Genomic DNA, 17,094 nt, shown 5'->3' with positions numbered 1-17,094 from the left:
ACACCTACCGGCTACCTACACTGTGGCCCAGAGCCATACCTTGTTCACTGAATTTAACAATTTCTACAGTTGCCTTTAGATGGCATCATAAACGAAGGGAGAAGTAATGAATAATTCATACTGAAAATTGTAAACAAAAGCGGAGTGGGGGAGTGACTGGGCCAAACGCAGATTCATACATGCTTTCTCTGGTGGCTGAGCAGAGAAAACGTAATGTTGTCCCTCCACCTGGCTGCCACACAAGTCCACAAGTATTATTATCAGAGCACATATAAAATATGCAATAAATGCCAGACAACAAGTTTACACTAACTTATATTAAGTTAGCAATAGAAACAGGCAAAAAAAAAAAATACAATAAAAAGTAAGATACACACAGAGTACACTTATTACTTACCTTAAAATATTAATATTAATGTGTGAGAGGTAAGTGGCAGGGTGTTTATTGAATAAAATCAGAATGGCACACTATCATCCTCTAACTTGGCACTTAAAGCAAGAGGCTTCCGACTCCTCTTTTTATCACAGCTAAGCTTAGATGCCATCGTCAATGAGAGCCAACTAGTTAACAAAAGAGTAAATGAGAGAGAGAACGAGATACAGAGTACAGACAATGTAAGAACACAAACTGAACAGGTAGTTTGCGATCACTTTGTAAGGTGAAATAAATGCTTACTAATATGTCTGCTTTTAGTTCATTCGCGTACATTTGTAAGAGTTTGTAAAACTTTTACCTCACAATATTTTTTTTATTATAATAATAATTACCTCACAATACAAATACTCTTACATTGTGTACAAGTTAGTACAGAATAAACAAACAGCAGCACTCCCATTCTCATGCAACACACCATTTTTAGAGTGTAGATGATATTATTATTATCATCATAATAAAAAAGTGTTAAACCCACAAGGGTTGTGAATTGCCATATATAGAGTGAAGGCATACGAAAGGAATATTTTTCTACAGGTGTCCCCAAGTGTTTGACTAGAGAAAACTTAATTCTTCCAACACTACCTACACAGCCGCTTTGTAAACAAATTTATATTTACGTCAATTTTTATTCTGTGAGTGTATGTATCATGTTTATATGCTATGTAATGTGTTTCTTATATAATTTTGAGGAAAATATCATAGATGGATTAATGAAAATGTCTATATTAACCCTTTCAGGGTTTCCGACGTACTAGTACGGCTTACGCACCAGGGTTATTGACGTACTAGAATGCCTAAATTCTAGCGCCTTCAGATCTAGCGAGAGAAAGCTGGTAGGCCTACATATGAAAGAATGGGTCTATGTGGTCAGTGTGTGCAGTATAAAAAAAAAATCCTGCAGCACACAGTGCGTAATGAGAAAAAAAAAACTTTGACCGTGTTTTTGGATTAAAGCAGCAACTTTGCACTGTATTTTCATGTGGTATTTATTGTTTTGACTGGTTTCACAATGAAAAGTACCTTGAAATTGAGCTCAAAGTAGTAGAAATGTTCGATTTTTACCAAAGTTCAAAAGTAAACAAATCGTGCTATGCGTCCAATACACGTCAACTGGTGAGTCTAATATTCTTTCACAAGTGTGCTGATATTATTTATACCATTTCTACACTACTCCAGTAGTCTGCATAACAGTAAATCTATTTTTTGTGAGAAAAAAAATTCAAAGTGGAAAGCAAAAGAAATGTAAGAGGGGCCTGGGGACATGACTAATGAACAGAGAAATTGCTATTTTAGTGTCAGGAATGTCTGTCTTGTCTATTCTGGACCCTATTTGGAAATTGGCATCTTCTGAAATTTGTGTGAAATTGGCAAAATTGCCAATTTCTAATCACTTTATTGGATAGTTGAAATTGGTAAATGGGTGGTTTCTTGTATTCATTTGATAGAAAAAATGGAGTTCTAGCAAAGTAAATATGATTTTTGTCGACAAGTACAGAGGAATAGGCTGAAAATAGGGCTCAAATTGGGCGAAATCGCCGATGCGTAAACATCTTTGAGACTGCCAACTTCGCGAGAGCATAATTCTATGAGTTTTCCATAAAATTTCATACTTTTGGTGTCATTATGATCGGAAAAAGGTTCTCTATCATTTCATAAGAATTAATTAATTTTTTTTTTTTTCTGAAAAATTTTCCACCCTGAGAACGAGTTTAGGAGAAGGCCTCTTGACCCTGGAAAGGTTAATGTAAAATACCTCTTCAAGGGGGGCTCCTTGGCGTGGTGAAGAGGCTCTTGGTCTGAGGAATTAGACCTGTTAGTCTCCTTCCTCTGACCAAACCTAATTACCCCCCAATCCCCCCTTCCTTATCCCATCCTCCCTTTTTTTTTCTTCCTCCTCCTCCCCACCCCTCCCTTTTGCCCTTCCTCTTTTTGGCCTTTGGGATTTTTCCCACAGGCACGCTAGTTTCTGGGTAGGGGAAAGGGTACTGGGGTCCATCCTATTCCGTTGAGGTTCTTGGCAGTGGTGTAGTTTGCCGTGGAATCTGGATCGCCTGGGGATGTCCCAATCCCTCTCCGGTCTCCCTGGGGGTGGCTTAGGGTGTCTTTCGGGTGACGGGTGTATCTCTGGAGGCTGCCTTTCAGATTCCGGGGGTGGTGGCCAAAGGAGGTATGCTTTGTGGCGGATATCCAGCCGCCCACTCTTTTGTCCACTGAGGTAGCTCGGCAGATGTGAGATTGCTATCCCAGATTGCTGGTTTACTGGGTAGGGTATGGCACGGGTTCCATGCTGCATCTGCGCTACTTGCGGTGCTGAGGTCCTCTTGGGCACGGAGGAAGATTTCTGGCCCTTTCATTCCTCCTAGGAACTATCCCTCCCCAGTCCCTCCTTTTTTTTATTCTTTTCTTTATTTTTATTTTCTTTTCTTCTTTTTTTTTTTTCTTAAAAACAAAAAGAAAGAAGTAACCTAACCATGGAAGACCCAATCCATGACCCCACTACCCCCGGCCCCTTATTGTTACAGCACCCCATTCTGACCCCGCCTCATCTTTTGACCACTCTTCGGACACTCCTAATGCCTCTGTACCTCTTGCTGGTGCTGTTTCCTCACCCGCTTCAGGTACTGAGGTCTCGACTGACTCCTTCTATTTGTCTTACCTCTGCTCTCCTTTGACTATGCTTCCAGCCTCTCCTTCTACGGTGCGGCAATTTTCAAATTGCCAGCCCGTTTCATGTCTGACCAACTCCGGTCCCACTCCTAAACGCCAACGACAATTACCTGATGATACTTCTCCACCTTCTCGTTCTTCTCAGAAAAGATCGACATGTCATGCACTTCCTTTCCACGCTCAGTTTCAGAATGCACAATGGACTAAATTCTCCACTTTACGACTGACTTCCTCTATTGCCTATCTTTCCGACCATAGTATTGGCAAGGCACTCCTACGCCATGTTTGTTGAGATATTTCCTTTCATGCTCTTAAGAGCGGTACATGCATCATCACTTTCCAGAATGCTACCCAAGCTCATAATCTTTTTCTTCTTTCACATATCAATACTATCCCTGTCACTATTGAAAAGCATCATTCCCTCAATTCTTGTAGTGGTACTGTCATTCTGCCTCATACCATAGTCCAACAGAATTTCCAGACATGTGGCAATGACGTTCTTGAACAGCTGGAACTCCAAGATCTCCCAATCCTCAAGGTAGACACTTATGTTCTTCCTGCCCGCGGGCGGAGAAGAAACCCTTGCAGTGTGGCTCATTTAACTTTTGACAGCCGTAAACTCCCATCCTCAATTTATGTAGCAGGACATAGGTTACAATTTCGAAAGGTGATCCCTACACCCCAACAGTGTAGAAATTGCTGGCGATTTGGCCATCCAGCGAAGTATTGCAGATCTGTAGCTGAATGCCCAGTCTGTGGTGCTGATGACTATTCTAATACATCTTGCACTCGACCTCCCTCTTGCCTTAATTGTCATGAGGCTCACCCTACATACTCTCGCCGTTGCCAGGTCTACTTAAATGAGCGGGAAATCCATTACCTCAAATAGGCAGAAGGTCTCCCTTATGCTATGGCAATTTCTCATCTCTGCCTCCAAGGGAGACTACCCCGTGTTTCTTATTCTCATGTTTCAAAACGTCCCCCGCTTCTGGGGTCCCATCTTCTGCAGCCTCCTCTGTGGTTACCCCTCCCATAGTCACTCCTGTATCTAATTCTTTTGCTGTCCTGGGCTCAGACGTCCCTACTTCAACACCTCAGTCTGTTCGTGCTTCTTCGTGTTCTCCCTCACAATCCTCGGTATCGACGAGACCTCGTACGACACCTCCCAATCGTCCCTCTACTTCTCAGAAGTCCAAAAAAGCTCCTTTAACCCCTCCTTCCCTTCTTCCACCTCCTCATTTTACCTTTCCAGTCTCTGTACCTGGTTCTTCCCCTCTCACTGGCTCTGTTACAAGTGTGGAGGTTCACCCTCCTCCTCATACTGTGCCTTCCTCCCCTTTCCCCCTCCCAAGTTTCTTCCTCTTCTGCCACCTCCCAGGTTTCTGCCTCTTCTGTCCCCTCCCACACTTCTTCTCCAGTTCCCTCCACCCTTTTGCCCCCCCCACCTTGGTACAGTCCATTACAGTTCCAATCTTTACTCATCCTCCCCCTTCCACCTCCAATATTGTCTCCCATACGACGTCTTTGAATTCCGAAACACTTGAAGCAATCTCTGAATATATTGCAGAGACCAAACCATCAATGGACACTGATCCACCCTCTGTTATTTCTCTTTCCTCTCCTCCATCTGCACAACTTTTTTCTTCGTAGCGCACCATTCCTTCGCTGCTTGAATGTTTTCCGCTGCTGCCGCATGTGGACTTTTCTAACCCCTCTAGTCCGTAGGTACCCTTTACCTGCGGATTTCTAGTATCTTTGTTATTGCCAATCATGGCCTATTTACAGTGGAATATACGCGGCCTCAGGGGTAATCGGAGTGAACTTCAGATGTTGCTTTCCCAATTTTTCCCTGTTGGTGTTTGCTTACAAGAACCAAAATTACACTCTGCTGTTATCTATCCCATCTCAGGCTATAATTTATTGTATTCTTCGTCTCCTTTTCCTGATGGGACCTTTAATAAAGGTGCCCTTCTTCTTCGCACTGATATTCCATACCATCAGCTATTTGTTCGTACTTCGCTGCATTACACAGCAGCCCGTATCCACTTGCATAGGTGGTATACACTCTGTTCTTTGTATCTCCTTCTCGAGCATTATCTATTCCAGATATTGCCTTTCTTGTTTCGTCATTACCGCCGCCACTTCTGTTATTTGGCGATTTTAATGCCCATCATTTCCTCTGGGGGGGGTCTCACTGTGATTCCCGTGGCATTCAGCTAGAGGCTTTTCTTGCTTCCCTCCCCCTCCATGTTTTAAATACAGGCACTCACACCCATTTGATCCTCGTACTCATACTCTCTCTTGCATCGATCTCTCAATCTGCTCTTCCTCTGCTGTTTAGACTTCACCTGGTCTGTTCTCCCGGAGTTACATGACAGCGATCATTTTCCAATCATTCTTACTTCCCCTTCATATTCACCACCTCATTGTAATCCATGCTGGCAATTTGATCAAGCAAATTGGGACCTTTACTCACAACTAACTGCTTTTAGTGAGGTTCCTTCTTCGTCCTCCATTGATGAGCTTTTACACCTCTTCTTGTCCTCAGTTTTAACCGCAGCTTCTCATTCTATATCCCAAACCTCGGGCAGGCATTCTCAGAAATGCGTGCCTTGGTGGTCTCCTGCTTGTGCTCGTGCAGTACGTTTGAAACGCACTGCATGGGGCAGGTACTGGTACAATAGAACCACTGAGAGACTTCTTGATTTTAAGCAGAAGCGTGCGATCACTCGCCGTGTCATCCGTGATGCTAAACGCACTTGCTGGCGAGATTGTTTCCACCATCACCTCTGCTTCCTCTATGAGTGCAGTCTGGAAAAAAGTACGGAAACCGAGTGGTAAATATTCTCCTGACCCGGCTCCTGTTCTGCTGGTTGCCGGTGTTGATATAGCAAACCCTCTAGATGTTGCCATTGAAATTGGCAATCATCTGGTCCATATTTCTCTGGGGCTCCATCTATGCCCCTCGTTTCTTTCCTCAAAGTCTGCCAGAGAGTTAGCACCCTTGGACTTTTCTTCTCTCAGAGAAGAACAGTATAATGTGCTTTTTACACTTCAGGAACTGGAGGCAACACTCTCAGCTTGCCGATCAGCAGCTGGGCCCGACGACATTCATATTCGTATGCTACAACATTTACATCAGTCAGCCCTTGCAGTCCTAGTATGCCTTTTCAATCTTATTTGGTCACAAGGAGTTCTTCCACAGCTGTGGAAATCTGCCATTGTTCTCCCTTTCTGCAAACCAGGTACTACGGGACATGAAGACTCCCACTATCCTCCCATTGCTCTTACCGGTGCAGTTTGCAAAGTGATGGAACGTCTGGTAAATAGATGTTTAATGTGGTATTTAGAGACACACAACAGTCTCTCCACTAGTCCATATGGCTTTCGTAAGGGCCGTTCTACCATAGACCCCTTACTGCGCTTGGATACGTATGTTCGTAATGCCTTTGTGAATAACCACTCGGTTATTGCCATATTTTTTGACCTTCAGAAGGCATATGACACAACTTGGAGGTATAATATTTTGGCCCAAGCCCACTCCTTAGGCCTCCAAGGCAATCTACCTTCCTTCCTAAGAACATTTTAACTGACAGACATTTCCGGGTTCGGGTTAATAATGTGCTCTCCCCGGACTTTATCCAAGCTGAAGGTGTCCCCCAGGGATGTGTTCTGAGCACAACACTTTTTCTCCTTGCTATATTCTCTCTAGCATGCGGTCGACTGTGTTTCCAATTGGGCCACCACACATGGGTTTAAATTTTCCAGTACCAAAACTCACCAAATTACTTTCACTAGACGCTCTGTCATCTCCGATCATCCTTTGTACCTCTATGGCTCCCATATCTCTGAACGTGATGCAGTCAGGTTTCTAGACCTTCTCTTTGACCGTAGATTATCCTGGAAACCTCACATTGCCTCTCTGAAGGCAACTTGTCACAGCCAGCTGAACCTTCTTAAAACCCTTGCTCATCTTTCATGGGGAGCTGATCGTCGAACTCTCCTTCGCCTACATTCCACCATCATTTTATCGAAACTCTTTTATGGTGACCAGAAATATTCAGTGGCCTCTCCTGCTACTCTCTCTAGCCTTAACCCCATCCATCACCAAGGATTACGTTTATGCCTTGGTGCTTTTCGCTCTTCCCCTGTTGAGAGCCTCTATGCAGAAGCGAATGTTCCATCCTTGTCCGATTGCCGTGATGCCCATTGCCTTTGCTACTATGTACGCTCTCATGACCTCTGCAATCCTTCCATTTATAGAATGGTTACCAATATTAGTAGACATTCTTTATTTGTTCGCCACCCCTGTTTGCTCCATCCCTTCTCTCTTCGCCTACATTCGCTCTTGTCTTCTCTTCAGTTACCACCTTTCTCTGTTCATGTAGCATCTCACTTTTCCCTACCCCCCTGGGAAGTTCCAGCTGTTCGAGTCTGTTCTTTCTCTCTCCCTTGCTCGAAAGCCCAACTGTCTACGGTCGCTTCCCGCTCTCATTTTCTTGACCACTTTCACTCTCATTCTCATGCCATTGCTGTGTACACAGATGGCTCTAAGTCTTCTGACGGCGTAGGATTCGCAGCAGTGTTTCCGGATAGCGTCGTACAAGGGCATTTACTATCTTCGGCTAGTATTTTTACTGCTGAATTGTATGCCATCCTTACAGCACTTATCCGTATTGCATCTATGCCTGTGTCATCATTTGTGGTTGTCTCAGACTCCCTTAGTGCTTTACAGGCTATACAGAAATTTGATACACCTCACCCCTTAGTCCTCCGTATCCAACTTTGGCTACGCCGCATCTCTACCCAACATAAAGATATTGTTTTTTGTTGGGTCCGTGGTCATGTTGACGTACAGGGCAATGAACAGGCAGACACTGCTGCACGGTCAGCAGTACATGACCTACCAGTTTCATATACAGTGGACCCTCGACAAGCGATATTAATCCGTTCCTGAGAGCTCATCGTTAGTCGAAATTATCGTTAGTCGAGTTAATTTTCCCCATAAGAAATAATGGAAATCAAATTAATCCGTTCCTGACACCCCAAAGTATTGAAAAAAAAAAATGTTACCACATGAAATATTAATTTGAATACACACAAACTGAAGAAGACATGCACAGTTACGTGACACTTACCTTTATTGAAGATCTGGTGATGATTGATGGGATGGGAGGAGGGGAGAGTGTTGATCTTCTTAGTGTTTAGAAGGGGAATCCCCTTCCATTAGGACTTGAGGTAGCAAGTCCTTTTCTGGGGTTACTTCCCTTGTTCTTTTAATGCCACCAGGACCAGCTTCAGAGTCACTGGACTTCTGTCGCACAACATATCTGTCCATAGAGGCCTGTACCTCCCGTTCCTTTACGGCATTTCTAAAGTGTTTCACAACATTGTCAGTGTACAGGTTGCCAACACGGCTTGCAGTAGCTGTGTCAGGGTGATTTTCATCCATAAAGGTTTGCACTTTAAGCCACATTGCACAGATTTCCTTAATCTTAGAAGTAGGCAACTTCTTCAATTTCTCTATCCCCTCCTCCGAAGCAGTTTCCTCAGGTGTGGCCTCATGCTGATGAAGATGATCTAGCAGCTCATCAGTGGTTAGTTCTTCATTGTCCTCCTCCACCAACTCTTCCACATCCTCCCTACTAACCTCCAACCCCAAGGACTTCCCCAATGCCACATTGAATTCCTGAACTGGCGTAGGATTCTCAGGGTTAGCCACAAACCCTTCAAAATCCCTTTTGTCTACACATTCTGGCCACAGTTTTTTCCAAGCAGAGTTCAAGGTCCTCTTAGTCACTTCCTCCTAAGCCTTACCTATAATGTTTACACAGTTGAGGATGGTAAAGTGATCTTTCCAAAACTCTAAGAGAGTCAGTTGAGTTTCTGAGGTCACTACAAAGCACCTTTCAAATATAGCTTTTGTGTACAGTTTCTTGAAGTTGGAAATGACCTGCTGGTCCATGGGCTGCAGGAGAGGAGTGGTATTAGGAGGCAAAAACTTCACCTTAATGAAGCTCATGTCCCTAGAAAGTCACTCTGCCAAGTCTGAAGGATGACCAGGAGCATTGTCTAATACCAGGAGGCACTTAAGGTCTAATTTTTTTTCAATTAGGTAATTTTTCACATCGGGGGCAAATGCATGGTGTAACCAGTCATAGAAAAAGTCTCTAGTGACCCATGCCTTACTGTTTGCCCTCCACAGCACACTCAAATTAGCCTTGAGGACATTGTTTTTCCTGAACACTCTGGGAGTTTCAGAGTGATACACCAATAAAGGCTTCACTTTGCAATCACCACTACCATTGGCACACATTAACAGAGTAAGCCTGTCTTTCATAGGCTTATGTCCTGGGAGTGTCTTTTCCTCTTGAGTAATGTATGTCCTGCTTGGCATTTTCTTCCAAAACAGGCCTGTTTCATCACAATTAAACACTTGTTCAGGTTTCAGTCCTTCACTGTCTATGTACTCCTTGAATTCCTGCACATATTTTTCAGCTGCTTTGTGGTCCGAACTGGCAGCCTCACTATATCTTATCACACTATGAATGCCACTACACTTCTTAAATCTCTCAAACCAATCTTTGCTGGCCTTAAATTCACTCACATCACCACTAGTTGCTGGCATTTTTTTAATTAAATCGTCATGCAACTTCCTAGCCTTTTCACATATCGCTTGAGAGATGCTATCTCCTGCTATCTGTTTTTCGTTTATCCACACCAATAAGAGTCTCTCAACATCTTCTATCCCTTGCGATCTCAGTTTCGAAAACATAGTTGCACCTTTGGCAAGAACAGCTTCCTTGATTGCCGTTTTCTTGCCCACAATAGTAGCGATGGTTGATTTGGGTTTACTATACAACCTGACCAGCTCGGAGACACGCACTCCAGTTTCATACTTAGCAATGATCTCTTTCTTCATCTCCATAGTAATTCTCACCCTTTTTGCTGTAGGGTTGGCACTAGAATCTTTCTTGGGGCCCATGGTGACTTATTTTGCAGGTGCAATCACTACAAAGGCTGTGATAATATAAAATGTTCCAATTGTATGTTTGGAAGTGACCACGGTGGCTGGCTGGCTTGTAAACACTGGCACCCATGGGACAAGTAAGGCGCGCTCAGGCCAAAGTGGATGCGTCTCGAACGGAATGAATAGCGTTGGCCGGGTTTTTTAGCGCTAGTCGAGGCAAAAATTTTCCATTAAAATGTATCGCTAGTCGGATTTATCGTTAATCAATGCCATCGTTGGTCGAGGGTCCACTGTAGAGGTGTTCCATTTACGGACTATTTTGCTGCAATCGCTACCCATCTTCACACCCGTTGGCAACAACGTTGGTCTACTCTGCTCGGTAACAAACTTCAATCTATTAAACTGAGTATAGGTTACTGGCCGTCTTCTTGTCACCAGTGTCGAGGTTGGGAGACTACTCTCTCCTGTCTTCGCATTGGCCACGCTCGTCTTACTCATGGGTATCTCATAAAGAGGCACCCTGTTCCTCTCTGTGAGAAGTGTCAGGTTCCAGTATCGGTTAGCCACATTCTGTTAGACTGCCCTCTCTATCAACGAGCACGCAGAATTTACCTCCAACGTCGTCTCTGCTCTACTACTCTTTCTTTACCTTCCCTTCTTGCTGATGGACCCTCCTTTAATCCTGACTCTCTCATTGACTTCTTGACAACGACTGATTTACTCCACAAACTCTGATGATGATACCTTCTGCACTCTCCTCAGCCCTTTCTCCCTCAATCTCTTGCTACCCTCTATCCCTTCACTATCCACTGCCCTGCTGTTCTCCGTAACCTAGTAATCATCCCTCTCCCTTTTGCCACCTGATACCCTTGCTTCCTTCCTGCCCTGCAGCGCTGTATAGCCCTTGTGGCTTAGCGCTTCTATTTGATTATAATAATAATAATAATGTAAAATAAGACATTTAATGTGCCCAAGAATGATGATTATTACGTACTATTGACGTCATGAGTAGAGAGACTCTTAGCAATTTTAATGTGTACCTGCACACCAGCACAGTGTGTAAGTATGTATTTAGGTACAGATACACATAAGTATAATTATCAGAGTACATATAAAATATGCAATAACTATAAAACACTTGAAATTTTGGAAAGTTTCCAGACATAATAGATGTGGTCACCGGGTGTGGCGTGCTGTATTTGAAAGACCGCTTGCTGTATAGCAAATTTTGGTCATAATTTAACATTGCCGTATTAGCAGAATGCCGTAAGATGAAATGCCATAAAGCGGGGCCCTACTGTATTTCTTATGGGGAAAAATTAATTCGGAAATAGTCAAATTTGGCATTGGTCATGCTCTCTGGAACGGATTAATTACAATAACCAAGGGTCCACTGTATTTTTAAATGTTTATACAGTAGTGTACTGTATATTGAAATAAGCAGAATAGAGGAAATCAGCTCTAATATACAGTGGACCCCCGGTACATGTATTTGATATTAATCCATTCCTGAGAGCTCATCGAATACCGAAAAGCGAATCAACTTTCCCCATAAGAAATAATGGAAACCAAATTAATCCGTGCAAGACACCCAGAAGTATGAAAAAAAAATTTTACCACGTGAAATATTAAGTTTAATGCAATAGAATAATTACAATAACAACAATAACAATAGAATACGTAATAACAATAGAATAATTGACACTTACCTTTAATGAAGATCTGGTGATGATTGATTGGATGGGAGGAGGGGAGAGTGTCGAAGTTGTTACTGTTTAGAAGGGGAATCCCCTTCCATTAGGACTTGAGGTAGCAAGTCCTTTTCCGGGGTTACTTCCCTTCTTTTAATGCCACTAGGACCAGCTTCAGAGTCACTGGACTTCTGTCGCACAACATATCTGTCCATAGAGGCCTGTACCTCTCATTCCTTTATGACTTTCCTAAAGTGGTTCACAACATTGTCATTGTACAGGTTGCCAACGCAGCTTGCAGTAGCTGTGTCAGGGTGATTTTCATCAAAAAAGGTTTGCACTTTAAGCCACATTGCACACATTTCCTTAATCTTTGAAGTTGGCAACTTCCTCAATTTCTCTATCCCCTCCTCCGAAGCAGTTTCCTCAGGTCTGGCCTCTTAATAATAATAATATCTTTATTTACTACAAGTACATGTACAAGGTATACAGTCCTAGCTGACAACAATGACATACTACTATATAGAAAGTCCCTTGTTATGCTCCGCATTTCGGTACATTTCGGGCAAATTAGGTCAGTGTCCCAGGATGCGACCCACACCAGTCGACTAACACCCAGGTACCCATTTTACTGATGGGGAACATAGACAACAGGTGGAAAGAAACACGTCCAATGTTTCTACTCTGGCTGGGAATCGAACCCAGGCCCTCGCCGTGTGAAGCAAGAGCGTTAGCCACCAGGCCACCAGAGCACCAGAGCTGTTGAAGATGATCTAGCAGCTCATCAGTGGTTAGTTCGTCATTTTCCTCCTCCACCAACTCTTCCACATCCTCCTCACTAACCTCCAACCCCAAGGACTTCCCCAATGCCACAATGGATTCCTCAACTGGCATACACTTCTCAGGGTTAGCCTGGTGACTTGTTTTGCAGAAGCAAGCACCAAAAACAGTGATATGAAATGTACCGAATGTATCCTTAGAAGCGCACACACTGCCTGGCTTGTAAACACTGGCACACATGGGGCAGTTCAGGCCACACGTGGACACGTCTCGTACGAATCGCATCGAATACCGGGTTTTTGATCGGATACCAAGGTGAAATTTTTGCGTTAAAATGCATCGAATACTGGATTTATCAGATACCAATGCCATCGAATACCGGGGGTCCACTGTACATTATTTAGGTATGAGTACTGGTCAGAGCCCGTTGTAAGTCCTAGTCGTCGGTAAGTGAGTACGTTGCTAAGTGAGGAGAGGCTGTATAGGGTTCTCTGATATCTTCAGTTTTGGTATCCCCATGGATATGGAGGTCCTGCTGTATATTCTTGTCAATATTTGTTGATCATTACAGTTGTTTTAAGTGTGAAAGAAGAGGTTGATCAGGTTAAAAAATTACTATGTACAAATTATAAGAAATAATTTTTAAGTAGCACACAAAATTTTATTATTGTTTATAAATGTCTCTCACTGTATTGTCTCCATATGACAAATAATAAACAAAGTGACAAAAGGAAATCATTTGAATTGATGTATGTGATTCTCTGAATTTTATTTTCCAGTGTTGAGTGGTATTTTATAATTTGTATTGAGAGAAAATGCTAATAACAAATAAAAATGAAGAATCAATAATATACAATCCTTTATTTTGTACAGTAGGATTATTCTGATTTTTCAGCTATTATAAGTTCCTCTGGGAAATAATAATAATAGTACATATTTTCTAAGTCAGAAATAAATAACTGCATCTACAATTTTTATTTTGCATTGTATGCTTTTCTTTTTATCAACATTAAACCTTTCAGGGCCCACAGGCCCTCTCCGAGACTTGTTCTCAGGGTCCACCAAATTTCAAAAAAAAAAAAATTATTTTTTCTTATGAAAAGATAGTTTTTTTTTTTCTAAACATTATAGGCTAAACAAAAAATTTTTTACCATCAATACTTACCGAGATATGGAGGCGTGAAGTTGACAGAAAATGCCCGGTATATGGTAACATCGCCGACTGCCGTCACCCGGTATTGTTTGTTTTTGTTTTTTAGGTAATATTTTCTATTATTTTTAATTTTTTTTTTCCAAGTAACTTTTATTGCCTGTGAGACCAATATTAACGTTATTTTATCATTTTTTTCTATTTATTTACTACACAATAACTCCACAAACACTTGTCCTTATATTGTTTATAATTGTTGTTTACACACACAAACGATATGAAATGTTGTTTATTACTATTTATCTATATTTTATATACACATATACAGTCACAGGGAATGTTTCTAGAGGTTCTGCAGCCGTGGAAGTCTTTGAAACTTGGTGTCATGCACAGTGGTGTTTTACACTCTTCACACATAAAATGAGTGTCTGTGTGTTGTGGGCATTTTTTTTTTGTATGTGCACAGACGTAACACCTTTTCTGAGCCTTTTTCTTGAAAGCCGTTGCAGGCAATTTTACTAGGAAGTGATCACCATGCTTCAGACAAGAAGGTAGTTATTGATAATTTAGTGGGCGGTCTATTGCAGGTGTTGTTCCTTGGTACTTGAATACTATTTGTCTGATGACAGACAAACCAAATTCGCCATATGATGGTTTGTTTCTGGTCCTCATCTTATACATATTATAAACATTGAGCATGGAAATGTCCAGAAGATGGAAAAAGAGTTTTATGTACCACTTATAACTCTTGCGAACACAATCAGCAAACCCAATCTGCATGTCACATTTGTCCACTGAGCGCATATTGAGGGTGTATTCAATCACAGCTGCAGGTTTTAGAATTGGTTCATTGTCTCTCTATGCTGCCTGCCAGTGTTTGTCATTTCGTTAGGGTGAACTGATGACAACAGTGTGACATCACGTTTGTCATGCCACCGAAATGCCATTATGTCATTGGTAGCAAATGCCTGCACCTCACCTCTACGAGTGCCAGCGTCAAACCTGGGCATATGTTTACAATTTGCACACACTGTTCCACACACATCTGTCATGTTCACTCGCAAAAAAAATCACTGAGTGAGGGGCTTGTGTACCAGTTATCAGTATATAATACATGCCCTTTACCAAGGTATGGTCCTATCATTGTTCTAACCATATCACCAGAGATGCCCAATAACCTCTTAGTATTTTGCAATGTATAACTTCCAGTGTACACAATAATATCCAATACCAGACCACTGTAACAATCACAAAGCACAAACAACTTTATACCAAAGCGTTTCCTCTTACCTGGTATGTACTGCTTGAAAGAGAGTCTTCCTTTGAACAGAATTAAAGACTCATCAATTACAAGCTTCCTGAAGGGATAAAAATACATATTGAATTTCTCTTTCAGATACACAAACACATTCCTAATCTTATATAACCTGTCGTTTCTGTCAGGCCTGGTTTTGTCCGAGAAGTGAAGCATACGTAATAGTAGCACAAATCGATTCACTCCCATTATATCACTGAAACCTGGGGTTGCAATCAGGCGGTCTGTTGACCAGTATGATTTCACAGTGTGCTTATACACATATGGTATAAGCATCATTGTGGCAAAGAAAAAATACATCTCAGCCACGGTTGTCTCCTTCCACCTCTGTAGCCGTGAGTTTGGTGAAAGTATTGTTTGCCATGGTGTACTCGTAGTATGTGTTGCTTTCCCTGACAATAATTTCCATCAGGGGTTCGTCAAAGAATAACTCGAAACATTCCAGTTCAGTGGCATTGTTCCCCAGTGTACAACATGGTCGTGTTCCACTTTGGCTTTCATCAAACTTGTGGGGATTTGGAACAAAACTGACAGCTTCCTGCCAATCCCAAGTGCGGTCTGCTGGTGGGTACTGGACAATGACAGGTGGTTGTGGAGGTTGTGGTTGTAGAAGCTGGTGTGGTGGGTGGGCAAGGGGTGGTGGCCTTTGTTGTAGATCAGCTGAGGTAGTGGCATGGGTGGTAGCATGGCCCAATGCTGGTGCCTCACAGCTGGCACCACCACTACCACCACCATGCACATTTTCCATCCCAATTGCAACACTATCATCGTCATTTTCACTGTCTGTTCCTGTTGTACAGCGACGGGATGTACTCCGAGATGTACTCCTTCCCCTTGGAATAGCATATGGCACACTACCAGAGCGCATATATCGTCGTATATACTGACGCTTCACTCGAGAATACATGTATTGCACTTCACTATCACTACTGGAACTGGTTTCAAGAGCTTGTAGTTCATATTCACTATCACTATCATCTCCACTGCTCACATCTGAGTCCGGGATTTGGGAAAATAGGAGTTTCCACTTTGATTCTGGTACAATTGAACGTGGACAAGACGGCCCAGCAGCAGAGGTGGAAGGCTGAGGGTCGTCTGGGTTTTCCTCACTATTACCGATATTATGGCCATTAGTTTCAGTCAAAACCTCGCCAAAACCTTGAAACTCATCTTCACTAGCACTTCCATCTGTATTAGAACTATCACTGGGGAACAAAATGTCCCAATTCACTGAGGAGTGAGGAGCTTCTTACTGCGAGGCATGGTGAACAAGGTCTACTAAAATGGCGTTCCCACAATGCGCCACTGGGTCCCAGATTTTTTTTCTACCATGCACACCAACCACACACACCCATTCTCTCACATCTAGGCCTACCAGCCTTTTCCCGTGAGATTTGAAGGTGCTAGAATTTATGCGTACTAGTACGTCATGGACACTGGCGTGTAAGCCATACTAGTACGGCCAAAACCCTGAAAGAGTTAAATCATTGAATGCGCATGTTTTAATTTTAAGTGGGAATTGTGTTTTTTAAATTCATTAGTAATTTACCAACACTGAGGTCCGTGATTCGATCCCCAGTATGGGTAGAAACATTCGAGTGTGTTTCCTTAACCCTTTCAGGGTCGGTGCCATACTTGTAAGGCTTGAAAGCCAGGGTTGGTGCTGTACTTGAACACGTAAATTCTAGCACTTTCAAATTTAGTGAGAGAGCTGGTAGGCCTACATATGAAATAATGGGTCTGCATGGTCAGTGTGCACAGTATAAAAAAGAAATCCTGCAGCACAGTGCAAAATGAGAGAAAAAAACTGACTGTGTTTTTGGTTTAAAACAGCAACTTTGCCATGTATTTTTGTATGATATTTATGGTAGTATTCTCGTTTTCTTGATCTCATTTGATAGAATGGAAGATGTATTACAGAAATGGAGATCATTGTGAAACTAATCAAAATCAATAGTACCTTGGAATTGAGCTCAAAGTAGCAGAAATGTTCGATTTTTTGCTGATGCTCAGGAGTAAACAAATCACATCATGCGTCCAATACACATTAACTGGCGAGTCTAATACATGTATTCTTTCACAAGT

The 17,094-nt window shown here is 42.4% G+C and overlaps 1 protein-coding gene across 1 annotated transcript in view; it reads left to right on the top strand.

Moving 5' to 3' along the window:
• LOC128698924 (uncharacterized) overlaps positions 1 to 17,094 on the top strand; it is a 37,040-nt gene that overhangs the window by 8,460 nt on the left and 11,486 nt on the right. The window lies entirely within an intron of this gene.

Source organism: Cherax quadricarinatus, chromosome 55 (genome assembly GCF_038502225.1).
Source record: "Cherax quadricarinatus isolate ZL_2023a chromosome 55, ASM3850222v1, whole genome shotgun sequence".
In the NCBI taxonomy this organism is placed as follows: domain Eukaryota; kingdom Metazoa; phylum Arthropoda; class Malacostraca; order Decapoda; family Parastacidae; genus Cherax; species Cherax quadricarinatus.
This window is presented reverse-complemented; position numbering and strand designations above follow the sequence as displayed.